Source organism: Acanthisitta chloris, unplaced genomic scaffold (assembly GCF_000695815.1).
Source record: "Acanthisitta chloris isolate BGI_N310 unplaced genomic scaffold, ASM69581v1 scaffold1087, whole genome shotgun sequence".
NCBI lineage: Eukaryota > Metazoa > Chordata > Aves > Passeriformes > Acanthisittidae > Acanthisitta > Acanthisitta chloris.
Window position 1 is genome coordinate 3,352 of NW_008680677.1, and position 279 is coordinate 3,630.

The following is a 279-nucleotide window of genomic DNA, read 5'->3' on the forward strand; positions in this document are numbered from 1 at the left end:
GAGTCATGGCAGGGGAGGTTGCAGTCATGATTGGAGTCATGGCAGGAGAGGTTGCAGTCATGGTTGGAGAGATTGGAGCCATGCTTGGAGTCATGGCAGGAGAGGCTGGAGTCATGGTTGGAGCCATGGCAGAGGAGGTTGGAGTCATGGTTGGAGACATGGCAGAAGTTGGGAGTCACAGTTGGATCCATGGCAGGAGAGATTGGAGCCATGGCTGGAGACATGGCAGGAGAGGCTGGGGGCATGGGGGGGGAAGGGGGGGGGCTGGGGGGGGGGGAG